This window comes from Rhinolophus sinicus, chromosome 2, assembly GCF_057876585.1.
Source record: "Rhinolophus sinicus isolate RSI-liver-muscle chromosome 2, RSI-T2T, whole genome shotgun sequence".
In the NCBI taxonomy this organism is placed as follows: Eukaryota; Metazoa; Chordata; class Mammalia; order Chiroptera; family Rhinolophidae; genus Rhinolophus; species Rhinolophus sinicus.
Window position 1 is genome coordinate 22,331,825 of NC_142502.1, and position 18,582 is coordinate 22,350,406.

The following is an 18,582-nucleotide window of genomic DNA, read 5'->3' on the forward strand; positions in this document are numbered from 1 at the left end:
TTTATTTTTAATACCAGACCCAACACTTAATATGTAAGTATATAATTACTTACATTTATTTCATAATATTTACTACATAATGTTATTGTTACTCATTAGCAACACTAAGAGTAATGGCTACTCTTTGAGAGAACCTACTATGAGCCAAGTTTTACTACGTCTTTCAAGAGATTTACAACAACCCTTCAAGATAGATGTGATTGTCCTCATTTATTTATAAAAACAATATTGTACGAAGACTAAATTGCTGAGCGGCAGAAGTAGGAGGAAAATCAGGTATACATAACTACCCCTACTAATAAAACCACCCCAAATAAATAAATAAATAGCTCTGTTTTCTTCCAATGTATCATTCTTTCTTACTGAGTCAGATTGGATCCTTTGGAAATAAAATGCCCAAACAGAATTTGCAGTACGAAAGATTTATTTTGGTAATGTGTGTGAAAGATAACAGAAGAAGGAGCAGGAGTGAGCAGGAAAAACCCTCAGACAGAGGTGCAGATCTGACACCTGTGAAAGAAGGGGAGGACAAGTGGGAAGAAAGAGACTCAGTCCAGGCAGGATCTCTCTTAAAGGATGACTAGAGCGCTGCACCCCTGTGGCTGTCATACTACACGCATTCCCTAGCAGCACTGATCCTTACTCTCCTTGACTAACATGGTAACATTAGACCTAATTTAAGGGTCTAGCATTTGTTTGCTGGTAAATAATTACTAGAAGGCATCAAGAAATTTACTTGGTACATAAAAAGCACTCTAGAAATATTGTCTCCATAAAAATAAGTGTAAGGCATCAAAGAATACTGCTTTCAATACTTTATTTGTATAGATGCTTGCTGATTTAGGATAGAAAAACACAGCAATGGTCTTTCAGAACGTATCATTTGACCTTTGTTAGTCTCACGCTGGATGTGCCTTTGCTTGTGCTGGGCTAAGCCTAATCCAGATGCATCAACCATTCTACATCTATGGCCAGTCACTAGCACTGTGGAAGAAATGTCATTCCCAAGGATAATATTCCTGTTACTATTTTATATTATCATACTCAATTTAAAAGTTCTGAACTACAGTTTATTGCAAAAGGATGGCTCAACTCCCAAGTGAATTGATGACTGCTAACTTAGCCAAATGAGATAGGTCTCTATTTTCCAGTCCTTATCTGGATAATTCAGGCAGAAAATGAAACCAATGAGGAAGGGCTGAAAGATTCTTTATTTTAGAGTTGAGGAGATTATATATGATTAAATTAAAACAATTCTAAAAAAAAAAAAGAAAAAACAATTCTGTGTAACAAAGAAAGATATTATGAAACATGTAATAACCATATTTTATGTATATTTTCTAAGTTAAAAAAGGAAAATTAATGCTACCATAAAGAATTTATTTTTGAGTATAAGGAAAATTTTTCTATATTCAGGATTTTTATACTGCAGAATAAGTCAGTTAGGTAGGTAATAAAATCTCTTTATGTGATACTGACTGATTTATTAATTCATTTATGCATTAATTCAAAATTATTCAATATTTACACTATGTAAAGTTCTCGGCTTTATAGTGGAAAATCATCAAAGAGAGTAAAAACTGAAAATCTAGACCACAAGAAGTATCCGTCTATAACTTAAAATCAGTATTAAAAGGTAAGAGTGACATCAGAAAAAAAATAGCATATTAGGAATTTAAAAACTTTGTCACATTGCAAAAGGAAGAAATAAGCTGGCAAAAGCTGTCAGAATTAACTTTTTTGGGGTTCTGTAGTCAAATAAAAATTGTACAACAATTAAGAAAATGTTTAAAGAAGAAGAAAAAAGAAAACTATTGATTTTGATAAGAAAGCTGTGGGCATTTTACCTTAACTGGTTGCCACCTCCATAACCCAGGTCGGCAGCAGGCTTGAAATGGCAACCCACTTTGCTGATGCAGGTTACTGGTAACAGAAGGAACAATGCATACCTCATTCTTAAAGAATTGTGGCTGTGTGGTTTGATCTGTTGGTGGGTCTCTGAAGGGTCATCTCAACATCTCAAGGGCTTGACATGATGCTTCTGCTTCAGAGCTTCCCCAGAATTGAGGCAGCTTCCCAAGTGGCATTTGCTGAGAGCATTTAAAGGGAAATGTAATTGCCATGGCCACTTGGACCAAAGTATATAGTTGGGGCAAACAATAGACCAAGAAGTTTGGGAATGAAGAAGCTGGGGAAGGAGAAATATGGACAGGAAGGGCTCTGAAAAGCTCCCACATATCCTGGGAAATTTAGAAGGTCACACAAATGCCAGAGTCTGAATGCATGCTCAGAAAACACCTGAGAAGAACCTATGCTCTCACCTCTGACTTAACTTCAGGCTCATGTGAGCAGGAAGTGAAGGCTAAAGAAGAAATACAAATTGCGTTGGTAGCATTGCTTAAGAAAATCTCTAAGAAATGTTAGCTGACTACTAAGCTGAAAAGACACATGTCAGTGGCCAACAAGAAAAGAAGGAAGACATATCAAAATTATTTCAGAAAAGGAACTACACAAACAACTACCACAACTAGCTGCAACAACAAACTATGGGTATGGGGACGAATCTGAGTTGCCACATTACAATACTCAAAATATCTACATTTTTAAAAAAAATTATGAGGCATACGAAAAAAAAAAAAAAAAGTTCATCCCACTCAGGAAACATGAAGTTAATTGTGACTGTCACTAAGGGAGACCTGAAAATAATTTAAAGTAATGCCAAATTGGATACCCTAGATGAAATGGACAAATTTCTAGAGATAAAACTGTTAAAACTGACTCAAGAAGAAATAGAAAATTTGAATACATCAATAAGAAGTAAAGAGATTCCATCAGTAATCAACAACTTTTTACCAAAGAAAGTCTAGGACCATCTGGATTCACTGGTTAAGTCTACCAAACATTTAAAAAAAAAATTAACACAAATCCTTCCAAACTCTCATACAAAATAGGAAAGGTGGGAACCCTTCTTAATTCATTCTATGAGGCCGATATTGCCCAAATACCAGAACCAGACAAAGGCAGCACAACAAAAGAAAATCACAGAGCATCCCTTATAAATATAGATGTAAAATCCTCAACAAACTATTATAAAAATAAACCAATTAGCATATTAAAAGGCTTATACACCATGAACAACTGGGATTTATTCCAGGATTATAAGGATGAGTCAACATATGAAAATCAATCAACATTATAAACCACATTAATAGAATTAAGGGGGAAAAAAACAAACATGATTATGTCAATTAATGCAGCAAAAGTACCTGATAGAATCCAACACTCATAAGGGTCTATGCAGAACACATACACATAATTTCTCCAAAAAAGATATACAGATGTCCAGAAGGACTTGAAAGATGCTTAACATCATCAGTCATTAGAGAAATGTAAATTAAACCACAGCAAAATACCGTTTCACATTAAGATAATTATAATAAAAATACAAAAATAAAGAAACAGAAAATAACAAACGTTGGAAATGTGAAGAAACTGGAACTCTCACACATTACTGCTAGGAATGTAAAATGGTGCAGAACTACCAAAAGTGTTGGTAGTTCTTTAAAAGTTAAACATAGTATTACTACAAAATTCATCAATTTCACACCTATCTCTAAATCCAAAAGAATTAAAAACACACAGTCAAACCAAAGCTTGTACACAAATGTCCAAAGCAGCACTATGCAAAATAGCCAAAGTGGTGGAAACAACTCAAATGTCCATTAGCTGATGAATGGATAAACAAAATGTGGTATGCCCATACAATAGAACAGTGTTCAACCATAGAAAGGAATGAAACAGTGATACATGCTACAACATGGATGGATCTTGAAAACATTATGTTATGTGAAAGAAAGCAGACACAAAAGGCCATTTATTGTATGACTTCATGTATACAATATATCCAGAAAAGACAGATTCATAGAGAGAGCAGACTAGTGGTTGCCAGGAGCTAAATTGGGGAGAAAAAGGAGTGACTACTTCATGGTTGCCAGGGGCTGAAGGGAGGGAAAACTGGAAAGGGACTGCTTAATGCAAAAGAAGTTTCTTTTTGGGTGATGAAAATATTCTGGAACTAGAGAGTGATGATGTTGTACAACATTGTAAATGTACTAAAAGCCACTGAATTGTATACTTTATAATGGTAAATGGTGAATTTTATCTGAAATGAATGTTACCTTCAAGTTAAAAAACAAATTAATGGGCAGCACAAAATGATTCTATACTAGATTCTATACTGCAATGGCATATAATTCTTCCCAAATAGGTGGGACAGAAAAACATACTGAAAAAAAAATGCAGGGGCAGCGAGTACTATGAGCTTCAGAAGGGGAAAAGATTACTAGAAGAATGAAAATTTCCCTAAACCACCTAAGAAGTTGGTGGGTGGCTAAGAAGAGTTTGAATGGTCCTCAAGGAAGATTGCAGACTTGGGGAGCAAACGATATTGCTCTGCATGAGGTGATTTAGCTCTGCTACCACTGGAAAGGACAGTCATTTTCCAAAACATAAATGGCAAACAGGCTCTTCAAACGGTAAATGTAGCCCGTGGATTAAAACTGTTTGGTATACATAGTTATTTTTAAATTGGAATATTCACTTAAAATCTGGTTGAACTTCTTTAAAGACAAAAGAAAGATATAGTAATGGGCTTCCCATTTACACATTACAAATTGACCATAGCAAAGCAATAGTGGGTCCTTTCACAAGGATCCTGCAAACATTCCCTTGCATAACTTCCTTTTTATGCATTTAAATTTGAAACAGGATTAAAATGCTTAACTTCTCTTTAGTTTTACAGTGCCATAATTCTAAAATAAATTCCCTGAGAATGACCATTCCATGAACCTTAAGGATCTAGATAATAATTTTAAAATGTGGAGTCATTGTGTATCTCATACAACCTAAGGTACTCGATGTTATAGACATCCAGTTTTCATTTTACAACCAAGCCATCCAACCCTCCTTATGAAATGAGCAGATTTATTCTTTCATAATCCCATTTTAGGAGTTTATAGACCAAATGGGACATATGTCCTAAGAAATGTTAATGTGGAAAGGATTTGTTCAGAAATATGAATTTCCTGTGTTTAAAACATAATATTTAAAGGAAGGATATCTTTTTTTTCAATCAGTTTTATAATAGAACCCTAAGCACATTTTTCCACCTTCAAAATATCCTAATTCTATATATATGTAGCTGAATATATTTTTGGTCTGACACAGCTGGAAAAAAGCTTCAATTTAGCAATTTAGATTTAGCAAACAATTTGTGCATAATATGGCCCATTTGCTTTTGGTGTTATTTCATCACAATTGTAGAGCCAAAAATACTGCAATATAAAAATCAGCAATTGAGTATGTGCAGTGACTATGATGAACTGGATTTTCGATGCTGTTTTGTTTAAAATATTATCCAGCCTGCTTAGACTGTACAATTTCAAAAAATGTCATGGCTTAAAAGGTAAGATGGCCCTTACTGCATCTAATTTCCATTACAAATCAAGAGGACGCATGCTGTGATGTCACTCACAGGCTATGTGAGAAGAACTTAACCCTCTGACCCACCTCACTCTTCTTCATTCTTCAGAACACTGAACCAAGGCTTTGCCTGATAAATTTATAAGTTAATTTGTTTTGAGATTATGCATCTAGATTTTATCCAAGTTTCTCAAATGGGAAGCAAACTGTACTCTACCCTCCAAGACTCCTGCCCCTTAAATAAAAGAAGAAAACAAGGCTCAGTTGTACTAAAATTAATCAGTATGGGCTTTTCAGAATCTTCTAGGTTTAGCCAGTGGCTACACTGAAGCCTCATCTTGTTCAAGTTTGGTTCAGCACTAGCAGAGGTTATAAAACACATACACACACATACACACACACACACACACACAAACTCTCCCTCCCTCCCTCCCTCCCTCCCTCCCTCCCTCCCTCCCTCCCTCCCTCCCTCCCTCTCTCTCTCTCTCTCTCTCTCTCTCTCTCTCTCTCTCTCTCTCTCCTGAATGAAGAAAGGTCATCTCAGAAACAAGACCTCCAGCCTTCAGCTTCTAGTGGATATTTGGAGGCTAGTAACCACATGAGCTTGGAGCATTGTCTTTCTTTCAGGATGAATGTTCTTCTAGTGCCTCCCTGATCGTTGCATTGCCTGATTTACTAAAAATGCTGTGTATACACTGCTCTAGAACACAGTCAAGTCTAAACTCCACTCTGTATATTTTACTGTAATTCCCAATTTGTGGAGCAATATTCATTTTCCTTTCTTCCATTTATCCATCTATCTACCTATCTGTCCACCCATTCATTCATCCATGTACTATCATAGTGTACATGATAGTACACTATCATGTACTAAGCTCCTACTATGTTCCAGACTATGTTGTAGGGCGAATGAAGCTAAATAAAGTTCTACTAAGTTCTACTAAGCCTGCAGAATGTTTACCACTAAGTGAGGGAAAGAAGCACATTAAAGTCACAATTATAATCAGTGAGGTAAGTACAATGATTGACTAATGCCCAGGATTTTATGAAAGCTCAGATGGTGAGTTATGGGGAGGATGTGAAGAAAGCCTTTACAAGCAAAGATATGTAAGACATGAGTTTTAATAACTAGGATTACGCAAGGAAAAATGATGGTGAAGATGAGAGGACTGAAAGGAGGTAAAGAAGAAAAATATTACCATCAAGAAGGTAGCAGGATAGAAATATGGGATTAAAAAGGAACATACTGTGTGAAGGAGACTACAGGCTTTCATGTGGTGCTCAATTAAAGAGTGTGAGCTGAAGATCATGATAAATGAGGATGGGTAAGTGGGAAGAGAAGAGTTCAGATATCTGCAGGTCTCAGATCCCAAGCTATCCCTGGGCCTTCGTGTTCTACTAGATGACAAAAGTAAGCTTCTACACAGCTCATATACTTCCTTTTTTTTTTTTTTTTTTTTTTTACACATTACCTTAAACATTACTTCCTTGATAAAAAGAATCAACTGGAGTTGTAAAAAAGATCCATGCTATGAGGCCTCTCTGTTTAGAAGTCTGATACAATACCACGTTGGAGGGCACAGGAACCTGGATTCTTAATAAGATTCTTATGATCAGACATGTTTGGAAAAGAGTTTTCTGGTGGATTTTCCTTAGTATTAATTTCTATAGAAATAAAATTCTGTCGAAATTTAATGTTTTAAAAGTATTTTTAAATAACAGATTAAAATACTCGTACATTGAGGCTATTATATACATTGGGCAGAAATCAATATTATAATAAAAAATACTTAGTATGCTGAAGTCAAAGCAAGATTTAAATAAGCTATTTCAGAATTATATCAAATCATTTCATGCCATTGAATAACGCTTGAATTAATTAACCATAAAATTTCTTCCTACATTTTATTTTTAAAAAGAAATGAACAAAAATACAAAGAAATCAGAATTTTATCATTTTGTAAATTCCAAAGATTAATCTCCATGTCCAATCTAATTTGTGTAATAATGACTTTCTGTCAACCTTAATTTTTACTCTGAATTTTCAGATGGCTATGGTATATGTACTCACATTTTTCTTTATGCTTTGCTAGGAATTCTTAAAATAGGTGACATTTTAATCCAGAGGTGATGAACAAAATGTATCTGTGATATAAGCTGTGTGATACGTTCATATAGCTCCCAAAGTACCTTGCAATTCATCTACATGACAGTTGTTATTGAAGCTTAAGATCATTAGCAGAGGAAATTTGGCAAGGACATAGAACTGAGTTATAAATATTGGCTTCAGATGTCATTTTAGGACAGAGTTAAATTCTCTGAGGATGTAGTAGCTTGGATTATATGAGAAATCTCAGTTGAATCCAGTTACTGGTGAGAGTAATAAATTAGACCAAAGAAAAAGCATAAAATATAATTTGAATTCGTGTTGTTTTCATTTTTAAAGTTTTTATAGCAAATTTGAAGGGTTTACACTTCTGTAACTTACAAGTTGTCTAACTTCTCTAAGACTCACTTTCTTCCTGAGTAAAATTTGGGTGTATATATATATATATATATATATATATATATATATATATATATATATATTTGTTGTTGTTTTTTCCACAGTGCCAATCACATAGTAAACTCTTGTCCTTCCTCTGCCTTTTTTATCCTTTTCTTCATTTCCCCTCATCTTCTTCCTCCTCTTCTCAGTCTACTATTATTAGTATCATATTGTTCATACATTCTACAACACATCCCCTTACCTCTGTATTCTAAAGATTTTTCAGTTACTTGAATGATTTAAAAAATTGCAGTTTTAGCTACTAGAGTAGCTGTATACAGAGCAAAAAATTGTACATCAAATCACTTCTCCAGGGAAGTACATTTTGAATCATAAACACTATTTATTCAAATATCTATTCTAAAAATGATTTGAGGTTCTTCAGAAAAAAATACATGCATTCTGACAAGCAAAAGAAAAAATAAGTGATAAAAATAAGGAGAGAAAGGATGAGATGAAGTCAGGAGAAAGGTAATACACCAATAAATGCCACAAAATAACACATAAGAATTTGGATTGCAAATATGCCTTTATTTTTCCTAGAAGCTAATGCCAATAATAATAATAATAATAATAATAATAATAATAAGCTGGTGCAAAAGTAATTGTGCTTTTTGTTATTTCTTTAACCTTTTAAACAGCGATTACTTTTGTACCAACCTAATAATAATAATAATAAATTATAACAGAAAGAGAGAATAAGGAAAAATTATGCATCATAAATACAGAGTTGGTAAGACTGAATCACATAACAAGAACAGGAGTTGAAGACACGCATACTGTACTGAAAAGAGAATTTTCTCCTTTAGTTGCTGTGAAGTGAGTACTGAGTGGTGTAGGACAATGTCCGGGACATTTCTCCAATAAATGACTGTGTTCCAAAGAACTCTGGCTACAAGGTGTTTTGACCTTGGACATTGGAATTAGGCCAAAACTAAGAATCAACAAAAGCTCTTCTCTAGTTTGTCAAAACAATATGATCTTACTGTAGACCTCTGTGATGGTCTGACATTATATAAGAGTGAATTTTAGAGTGTCTTAGAGAGATGGCTTCATAGCATATTTTTCAACCCTCAATAAATCCCACAAACCCTGGTTAGGATTAAGGGGCAGTAAATTAAGGCTATACTTTGATTAGTACCTGGATAGCAGAGATAATATATTGCCTATTAAAGGTGTACTAATATAATAGCCAGAGGACTGACATTTCATCATGAACTGTTAGGAACTAACAGAATATGTGAACAGTTAGAAACTTATTCCATTTCTACACATACTCGTATGCACAAAATCAATACACATTGTCAGACTTAATACTATCCTCAGAAAAATATTCCAATTTTGCTCTAACCCCACAGGAAAATGGCCTGTAATGTTTTCCAGTCAAATGTTAATTTTTATAAATTAAAAAGTGCATATTTAATAATTGATTCTAATACACATCACCACAATAATTAAATATTTATCTGATGAAATACATATCCTAAACCGTGTATGACTATTTAATATAATGTTTCAGAAATGCATCTGGCAGTTCTCATGGTCTTCACATACCTGTTAGAAGACACTGGTGTGCTGGAATTCAATGTAATCACCTGTTCCTTAAGAAAGGTGGCATCGTATTGTGGAAAGTGCTGCAGACTGAAAGTAAAGATATATATAGAGATAGCTAGATAGATAGATTTTGTTTTCTTTCAGCTTTCACCAAATACAAATGATAATTGTCTCTGCACAAAGAAATGAAGTAGTTATTCAATTAACAAATCATTAAATGACTATCTAACAAAAACCCATACATCAACAAGCAAAATTAATATTAAAAATTACTCATATGATCTAAGATTTATGTTATAATATTCATTTTAGAGATGAAAAAAACTAATGACCAGAGATTTAAATAAATTTCAAAGGTGAAAAATCTAGTAAAAAGGAGTTTGAGTTTTGATTTTTCAACTTTCAAAATTGTGATTTTTTTTTTCCTAATAAGCCATGCTATTAATGACATGAGAGCTTAGGGTTATGAAAGATAGATGATAGATAGAAAGATAGATAGATAAATGATAGATACATAGATAGAAAATCCAATAGTGCTTAGAGATAAATCTTCTCAAAATTATCATACGAAGATTATGTTAGTTTTTTTCTTTTTATAAAAAGTATGTATCATTAAGAAATACACATTAAGTCACTAGTCTGATAAAATATGTTTAAAAAGAAACAAAAAAAAGTCCTGAAATGTGAAAATGCTGAATTTCATTATAAACACCCATCATTAGTGACTCAATACACCATATTTACCTTTACATAATTGGGAAAGAGCCATATGTGCCATTTTAACATTTCTTCTGCCATGACATTTCTCGAAATTGTCAGGTAGGCTTAAAAAAAAAAAAAAAAAAAAGGAGACAAAAAAGACTATTAATATAAATGGTATGGTTAGTTGTAAAAAGGATCACGGGTTTGGCAGGTACTGGTCCTAGACTTTTGCTTTGTTACCACTTTCCTAAGTAAAGACATTTGGGGTTTAGGACACACTACCCCATATCCCATATGGCACCATAGCATATGGAATACGTTTAGCTGAAAGAATTGAGAAATAGCAGATACAGGAAGGATTTTCTGACCTGCCCCTACAGCAGGTCACAAGACCCTCATGTGAGAGGTAGACGGAAAAATGGCACATCCTTGTCTCTGAAGACGAGGGAGGTAGAGAGGAATCTGAATGAACAGGTCTTGTTAAGCTTCCCCAAGGTTTACTGCATTTAGCTCATATCTCCTTTGTTTTCAACCACATTTTTCCATGCTTTTTCCACTCTTCATCAAACCTTATATTAAAACACTCAGGTTTAACTATTTCTTCAGGTCTTCCTTTTATAACAAAGGCTCCTGTGTCACTTAAAACTTGTTAAATAAATGTGTATGCTTTTCTCTTGTTAATCTGTCTTTTGTTACAGAGACCCAGCTGAGAACAAAAAGGGTAGAAAGAAAAAAAAATATTTTTCCTCCCCTACAGCTTAATATTTCCAGCTTTCTTGTTTGTAAAAATACAGATATATGTAAAAATAGTATCAGAGGTCCTTTCTGGTCAATAATATTACAAGACTTTATTAAAACAATTAGTTGTAAAATAGTTACAAATTGGAGAGAGACAGAAAGAAAGGAAGGCAGGCTGCTATAATATTTGCAAAATATAATAGGGCAAGAAAGATAAAATTTTAGAATAACAATGACTCTCTTCCAGAATTTTCTTTTTCTTCATAGGAAACATATCTCAAAATAGCAGATGCTTGCCCCATTGTGTGAGATATTTTACACCTGTCTTATTCTTATGTCTTATAACACCTTGCATATAGTCTAATTTTTCCATTAGATGTTGTGAAGTCATAAGGATTTGCAGTTAAACATATTACTATAATCTTTCATAAGTCCTATTTTAAAATTGGAGTCAATATCATTATAGAACTTCAAATATGGAATATGAAGGAAATGAACTATTCTACATTTCAAGTGATACTTTATTGTGAAAACATAAATCTAAATCCTCAGTAGTAGTATTAACCTGTTTCCTAAAATATTAGAAAGAAAAAGAGTACTTCAACATATTTCTACAATTAATTGCTGCCCTTTCCAGATATTGCATGTGTAACATGTAAATTATATGGTATTGATGAGGATTTCTATTTTTTTTTATCTTTATAAATATAGTAACAGTCAAGATAACCATATTTTAACATATATAGCCATATTTTAAACACATTTTGGGACAATCTCAACTCAAAGAACTGGAAACAAGGAGCCTGAAAATACTTCATGTTTGTTAGGTTCTGAACATACGAATTTAAAAATAAATATCCTGAAGATATAAGGACAGAAACAAAACTAAACTAAACAACAATTGCAAAAAACCCGCAAGTATTCCCATCAAAGACTTCCAAGTGAGAATTAACACCACCAACCAACAAAACGCAGGGTTGACCCACAGTGAAAAGGGTTTTAAAAGAACAATTACAAGGAGTTGTTTTTGACCCTGATTTTCAAGATTCACATCCCAAAACATTTCAGAATGAAATATTTATGGAATGCTCATTTAACTAAAGACTATTTGGCTATTTATACTGTTGCAATTTCATTCAGTTTGTAACTCGGGTTAGGGAATGAAACACAACTTTAAACTGGACATCCAGACCTCTCAGAAAACCACAGACTTAACATTCTTTAGCTATTTATACCGATTGTTTACTTTTTGCATTTCCTCAGCTTGGACAGGGACTTTCTGCTTCTAGTCAATTTCACTCTTATTTTTGGCACATAAGTAAATTTTCCAGTACTTCTGGAAAATGTTACATCTAACAAATTCTTAGTAAAGAGATGATGGAAATATTCCTATTGGGGTTTAATAAATTGGGTGGTGATACGGATGTCACTCTTGTCCCAGAAGTACCCACAGTAACCAAAAACATGTCTCCCAATGGTCTCCACGAGGCTGGCAGCAGTAGTAAACGACACCTTCTCTCTCCTTCCCTATCCAACATTACCATCTAATACTGTCCCATTCTTTAAAACATAAATTACCTCTAAGGTTAGCCTAGCAACAACTCATACATATTCAAGTCCCCCCTGCCCTGAATTTTCTGAATCATTCATTGAGAATTTCTGTCAATATTGTAGCCTGGAAAACTTCACTCTGGTATCCAATGAGCACAGCAAACTCTGGTCTCCTGTCAGTTACCAAATTCTTTTATGTTTAATCACTATGTGTTATTTAAAACTAAACTTTGGATTACTATAAATGTATACTTTTTTCCAAAGACTGTCAAACAAGTAAGAGGATATTTTGTTTATAATAAGTTATAGCTCTTATGGTTTAAATATACTTTGTTAAAAGGGCATCTAAGAATTAAATCCCAGATCAATACTCATCCAACACCTGCATTTAGTATGCTTGCAAAAGAAGTTGCCTTATTCAAATTTCAGTTCTTTGTGCTATTATTTTAGCTGGTATTCTCAACTTAATCTACCGGCTGGTTAGAAGTAAATTTTACTTGTTTTATTGCTCAGTCAGAAGAAAATTTCCACACCAGTGTAGCCAAACTGAAAATGAATAGGAAATTATAAATACAGCTTGAGGAGGAAGGAAAGGCCATTTCCTTTCAGTCACTCTCAATTTGGCCCCGACTGTATTATGATAAATAACTCTGCTGCCTCAGTCTATAGAAAGTACTCTTATGAAAAAACACCCAGTGCTGCTTCTAAACGGAACACCAAGACACAACTTTTCCACCAATATGTCTGAAGAACACCCTGTACCCCCAAAGTGGCTTTCTAGGTCAATAACTTTTGATCTTCATCAACATCTTTAGTTCAAAGGTGGCAATTCCTGCTTATAGCACAAACATGATTAACAAGATTCCTATATTATAATAAAGGAAATGCCTGTGACCATTTTGGTGTTTATCTGTTTTAATGCCCTTTTATATCAGAGAATAACTCATCAAATATTACTAAAATTTCCTAATGAATCAGGAAGGATTATGACTTACTTTTTGATAGAAAGCTAATATAATTCACAATTAATAATTTTCCCTTTCAGTTTACATAGAGCAATTATATTTTTGCACACCTGCATTCTTAAATTAACCTTAAGTTGAAAAGAAAACAAAGTAATTTTATATAAAAATTATAAATCTTCCATGTTATTCTCTATAAGTTTTTGTAATTTTATATTGAAATCTATGATCCATTTTGAGTTGATTTTTTGGTGTAAAGTGTGAAAGTTAGATTGAGTTTTAGTGCCTGATGAACACATGACACCAAAAACACCATCTATAAAATAAAAAAATTCAATAAACTCGACTTCATCAAAATTATAAATGTTTGCCTTCTAAGAGACCCTATTAAGAAGATGAAAATACAAGCTACAGACTGAAAGAAAATATTTGCAAACCACTTATCTGACAAATGGCTTATATCTAGAATATATAAATAGCTCTCGCAATTCAACATTAAAATAATAATCTCGTTAGAAAATGAGCAAAATACATGAAGAGACAGCTTACCAAAAAAGAGATGCAAACATGATAAAATGTTCACCATCAGTAGCCATGGAGAAAATGCAAATTTAAATTCATGATGAGATACCACAACACACCTACCAGAATGGATAAAATTTTATAAGTTACAACATGAAACGCTGACCAAGATGTAGAGAAACTGGATCTCTCATTTATCACTGATGGAAATGTAAAATGATAGAGCTTCTCTGGAAAATAATTTGGTAGTTTCTTACAAAAGAGAAAACATGCATACCATAAAATCCAGCGATGGCATTACAGTGCATGTATCTCAGAAATATGAAACTGTGTGTCCCCCAAAAACATGAACATGGTTCGTTCACTGCAGATTTATGTGTAACATCCCTAAACTGGAAACACAAAAACTTCTTTCACTAAGTGAATGATTAAAAACACCATGATACACCCAGAGTATGGAATACTACTATTCTCAAAAATGACAAAATTATAGAGATGAAACACAGATTAGTGGTTACCAGGGGTTGAAGATATTGAGAGGGAAGGGGTGTGGGTGAGTATCAAGGGGTAGCTTGAGAGAGAATTTTGTGTAGATAAAATAGTTCTGTATTTCAAGTAAGGTAGTCATTACACAAAACCACACATGTGATAAAAAGATACAGAACTACCAACACACACACAGACACACGCACATTGTACTCATGTCAAATTTCTATTGTACTATATGTAGGTAAGATGCAAACATTTGGGAAAAGTGGATTAATGATTAAGGATACATGGACCCTTTCTGTTATCTTTCCAAGTTCCTATCGCACTATAATTGTTTCAAAATAAAAATATATATATTTTTAAAATATTATTAGGAAGTCACTTTTTGCACAGGCTATTGAATATGCTAATTCCTCTTTTTGATTGAAAATAACTCCACCCAAGTTATTAAATAGACTTTTATGCTTTACTTGGCATACATTATTCTAAAGATGAAACCTGCAAATGATGTTTTTTTTTTTTTAAATTAAGTATAATAATGGACTTTTCTTGCTTATGGTTGCCTGCATCTATTCCCCTTTCTTTTAACTGGTTGCCTGCATCTATTCCTGTTTCTTTTAGTCTAGGAAGCTATATTAAAGGAGGGGAGTTACACTGTGTGCCTTCTGCCATTCAACATGGTCCACATAGGGCCTTGCTCCCCATTTGCCAAAATCAGCACCGGACCTAGGCTGCCCAGTAAAAAGACTTCATCCTCCTGAGTAGAGCAATTGATTTAGGCATGAGAAATGTGACCCATACCAGTCAATCTAAGTGTATCTCCGATGAATTTATGGACCATGAAAAAAAGGATGCTCTTATTTTTATTTAATTTTATAATCATTGACCATTTTTTCTTACAGATTTGTAGCTTCTGGTTACATGGAGAAGGTTCGCCTGAGAATTAATCAACAGGCTCACATCACCCTTGAGTCAAAAAATCTCTTTGTTTCCTTATGTTTTGTTTAAATTAATGAGGGTTGCATCTCTGTCACCTTCACCCCAGGTTCCTGATAAATATAACAATGTATTAATATAGATATTGACAATGTTCTACTTTCACTTATTATAATATTTTCACTTGAAGAAACTAAGTAAAAAAGATACATGCCTATGATCTTTACTTGTAAGTGAATTGAGAAACTAGATAATATTAAATTAATTTAAATATGTAAAATTGCTGATATTTGGGTTTTTTTGACCTACTAATCTGTAATATCGTAAGGTTCAATTGAACAGGTCAGCTTCATCAGTAGTCACTATATATTTAGTTAACTAATGTGTTATTTAATTACACATTAGTTATTTATACTTGCCTCCTTCCACAAAAATTTGAAGTCACATTTTCCTAAGTATTACAATGATAAATATTCTACACTAAAATTGTGAAATGCAGATTTCAAACATCTTGCTATACTCTCAACATAAATGTCAGTATAAATAAAATTGAGAACATGAATTAGAGTATTATTTATCACATGTTATCATGGTAATACGAGTTATTTCTTTGAAAGAATTGCAAATGCAAATCCTTAAGTCCTCTATTATCATATGGGCATGTTTTGACTTCATTTACTCCCACTCCAATAACACAGTATGTTAATTCAAGAATATTTTTAATACCTGTCAACCTATGAAGAAACTAGATACAGTGTAATTTTAAGGGAATGTTTTGCATTTTGCGTATGAAATGTTAGCTTCAGATGAAGGTAAAATTTTAAAATGTTGATACTATATTCACTAGACTTTTGATTTATGTGGATAAAATATTTCCAAATAAAGCCATTTACTTCAGAAATAGAGCCTTACATTATTTTTTTGTTTGTTTTTTGGTTTTGTTTTAAATAAATCCTTTCTTTCCTTCAATATCATGGCCCTCTGCCCCATTCTGTCTCTGAATATGAAGCATCTCATGATGAATTCCAAGAAATGCAACTTGAAAGTCATCAATCCCTGGAAAAAAGAAGAAAGAATTTAAAGGTAAAGGAAAGTGTTTTCCTGAATAGCAGATTGTCTCTGTGGTTCAGAGCTATGATAGCTTAAAAACCCAGAAACACAGTAAGAACTTTTATTAGCTTATCATAATGTGTATAAAAGGGTCCTTTAATTTTTACCAATGTCTGTATGTGTGTGTGCTTAACACAATTTATTATTCAAACTGAAATAAAAAACTAGAATTAGTATACACACAAAGGAAATTGCCTAGGAAATGATGCATTTTATACTTTCCATTTTACCATAGTGAAAAAGAAATCACAAGTAGAATAGATATTTTATTGAAGTGAAATCCACACAACATAAAATTAACTATTTTACAGCTTACAACTGGGTGTCATTTAGTACTTTTACTATATTGTGCAACTACTATATTAAGTTCCAAAACATTCTCATCACCCCCAAAGAAGACCCCTTACCCCTTAAGTAGTAATTTCCCATTCTTCTCTACCCCAGCCTCCACCCCAGCCTCTAGCAAACACTAATCTGATTTCTGTCTCTATTGATTAAATTATTTTGGATATTTTATATATGGAATCATATACTATGTGACCTCTTGTGTCTACCTTGTTTTACTTAGCATAATGTTTTCAAGCTTCATCCATATTGCAGCAAGTATTAATACTCCATTCTTATATGGCTGAATAATACGCCATCATATGTGTATGCCACATTTTGTCTATCCATTTATCTGTTGACAGACATTTGGATAACCAACAGCTACCTTTTAGCTATTGGGACTAATGCTACTATGAACATTAACATACCAGTACTTGTTTGAACACCTGTTTTCAATTCTTTGGGGTATATACCTAAAAGTAGAATTCCTGGGTCCTATGGTAATTCTGCTTTTTTTTACTTTTTGAGGAACTGCTAAACTGTATTCCACAATGGCTATACCATTTTACATACCTGCCAGCAATCTATGAGGGTCCCAATTTCTTTACATTCTTGCCACCATGTTGCTGATGATAACGACAATGATGGTGATGATCATGATAATGATGATGAGTATAGCCATCCTAGTGAGTGTGAAGTGGTATCTCATTGTGGTTTTGATTTGCATTTCTTTAATGACCAATGATGTTGGGCATTTTTCAATGTGCTTGTTGACCATTTGTGTATCTTTAGAAAAATGTCTATTTGAGTCCTCTGACCATTTTTTTTAACTGAATTGTCTTTTTGCTATAAATTGTCAGAGTTCTTTATATATCCTGGACACTATATGCTTATTAGATATCTGGTTTGAAAATATTTTGTCCTGTTCATTAGTTCTTCAAGTTTTCATTGTCACAACAGTGTTCTTTGATGCCCAAAAGATTTTAATTTTGATAAAGTCCAATTTACCTATTTTTTGTTGCTGTTGCTTTTGCTTTTCCTATTATCTGCAACATATAAGGTTATAAAGACTTATCTCTATGTTTTCTTTTAAGATGTTTACAGCGTTAGCTCTTACATTTAGGCTATTAACCGTTTTGAGTGAAGTTCGGCACATGCTGTGAGATAGGGGTTTTGCAGCTTTTTAAGGCACACCTTATGAATATTTGAGCCACTGGAGAAATAATTCTGACAAAAATAAGGAATTATTTTATTGAGATTTACAGCCCTTTAAAAGTTTTATTAATGTGGATTTTGATGTACATATGGATATTATGATGCAACTTCTAAGTTATTGATACTACTCTGGAAATATGCCATATTTTATTCAGTGCATTCATTAGAGTTATTGTGCCTTCCTGATTTGTTTCTGCTGACCACTTCGGCACTAGTCTACCAAGTCTGGCAGTGACTTGGCTATAATCTAAGTATCTAAGGCTATAATATCTGAAACATGTCTGTTGATCTTTCTACAGTAGTCAAATGTGGAGGCAAGAGCGTGAGTTCTAAACCTCCCACGATTACAGTGTTTCATATTTATATGGGACTTTCTATTTTACAAAGCACTTTCAACACAATTTTTTATTACATCCTATCATTACCTTTTGAGGTAGACAGGACATG

The 18,582-nt window shown here is 33.3% G+C and overlaps 1 long non-coding RNA gene across 1 annotated transcript in view; it reads right to left on the bottom strand.

Moving 5' to 3' along the window:
- Positions 1-9,610: 9,610 nt before the first annotated feature.
- The window catches only part of LOC141571907 (uncharacterized), a 115,115-nt gene continuing 106,143 nt past the window's right edge, over positions 9,611-18,582 (bottom strand). The window contains exons 2-3 of the long non-coding RNA XR_012496955.2: positions 10,328-10,407; positions 9,611-9,670 (exon numbers count right to left, since the gene is read on the bottom strand). This is a non-coding gene — a long non-coding RNA (uncharacterized LOC141571907). The remainder of the gene's footprint in view (positions 9,671-10,327; positions 10,408-18,582) is intronic.